The following is a 1,856-nucleotide window of genomic DNA, read 5'->3' as shown; positions in this document are numbered from 1 at the left end:
TTCTTCTATATTACTTCACTTTGGTTGTACGACAGATCCAAGGTGTCCTCTACCTGGTACTGTTACCTACAAATATTATCAATTATGTATGTCTTGGGCATGATGTGCTGGAGCGCAGACTCTGTCTTTTAAATTTGACTAAGATAGAAGGTCAAGAGGTTTTTTTTTTTTTTTTCCCCTCAAGTTGGTGAAAATGAAGTTGCTCAATCGTGTATGACTCTTTGGGACCCCACGTACTGTAGCCTACCAGGCTTCTCCATCATTGGGATTTGCCAGGGAAGAGTACTGGAGTGGGTTGCCATTTACTTCTCCAGGAGATCTTCCCTACCCAGGGATTGAACCCAGATCTCCTGCATTATAGGCAGACGTTTTACCATCTGAACTACCAGGGATGTGGCCTCTAGTTGATAGTGGACTTCAAATCTATTCTCTCCATCGATACTGGGGATATGTGTCTGGCATGGGCTGCAGGTGTTAATGGTGAGCTTGCCTGGAGCCGTGGTATTGCTGCTCATAACAGCCCTTTGTGTGGCTGAGGACCATCTATGCATCTCTTTTGGTTGGAGCCCTTCAGTTTGGACTGAATTTTATTCCTGTTTATTTAAGATATCTAGTCTAAAACCTAGAACGGTGGTCTCTTGGGCTTCTCAGGCATCTAGAGGGTTGGTGATAAGAGTGGCAGTCATAAACCACAAATCCTGCCATAGAGATGCTGATGCCAATATCCCTGGCCAATTGTCTGGTGTAAATGGCAAGGTGGCTCCAACTGTTTGGGAGGATTTGTTATCCTCTAGGCTGCCCCATGGCTACTGCAGCCTAGTGTCTTGGTTTGGGAATGTTTAGGTTGGCATGGTTACCACAACTTCACAACTTTGTGATTTCCCCAAAGCAATAGGAAGCAAAACCTAGGCCACTACCACTTTTATCCTGGGGAATTAAACATGATGTATGGAAAAGATAAGTGGAGAGGGTTGTGTATTTTCAATGTCAGCCTGTTTTCCCTTGTGTTTATTTTCTTCTACCAGTTCCTGTAAACTATGATCTTTCTAATATTTCCTATGTTATCTTTAACCATGAAGTAGGAATAAATTTTAACACAGCTGAATCTCTAAAGAAAGAATGAAAACTCTTAGGGAGCACTAGGACTTTGTGGGGGTAATCAATGGATGGATAAGTGAGTTCTTTGCCAGTTTCCATTCCCTGAAAACTTATGTAAGAAAAGGAGAATTCTTTTGGTATTGACAGATGTTTTTCAAGAGAAGCGCATATATTGGTTTGCTAAAGTTGCCATAACAAAGTGTCCTATACCAGGGAGCTTAAATAAATGTGCTCCAAACTTCTAAGGTTCAAGGCAGTAATCAAATTCAGCAGACTTGTTTTCGTCTGAGGCCTCTTTTGCATTTTTCCTGGCCATTTTCTGGCTTTGTCTTCACATATTAATGTTTCTGTTTTTTTTTCTCTGACTGATCTGCTTTTCTTATAAAGTGCCAAACATATTAACTCAACTGCAAATCTAGAGGTCCTATTTCCAAATAGGGTCAGAAAGAACTGTAATATCCTCACAGTTTCACTAAATATAAAGTACAGAGAGTTAGAGCTTCAACATACGAATTTCGAGAGAAAACAACTCATTGTATAATATTGAGTCTCTTCTTTCCATTTGGTACTGCTGTATATGCATCTGTTTACCATGTTCACACCAGTAGACAGGACTCCTGAACCCAGAAAGCAACTGGTTAAGAAAAATGTGTTGTGCAGGTATAATATAGATGAAACCAGATTTCAGTTTTTGTTTGCTTGTTTGTTGTTAACTCATCTAGATATCCTCACCACAAAGACATAAGGAAAGGAAAAAA

General features: G+C 40.2%; 1 non-coding gene across 1 annotated transcript; it reads right to left on the bottom strand.

Annotated features, from left to right (window-relative positions):
* Positions 1-320: 320 nt before the first annotated feature.
* Positions 321-392, bottom strand: TRNAY-AUA (transfer RNA tyrosine (anticodon AUA)). Its single transcript has one exon. It is a non-coding gene; the product is annotated as a tRNA-Tyr (tRNA).
* Positions 393-1,856: the final 1,464 nt, after the last annotated feature.

Source organism: Moschus berezovskii, chromosome Y, assembly GCF_049115385.1.
Source record: "Moschus berezovskii isolate FMDL1 chromosome Y, NW_MosBer_1.0, whole genome shotgun sequence".
NCBI classification, from domain to species: Eukaryota; Metazoa; Chordata; class Mammalia; order Artiodactyla; family Moschidae; genus Moschus; species Moschus berezovskii.
Note: the sequence above shows the minus strand (reverse complement) of the source record. Positions and strands in the feature narration are given on the sequence as shown.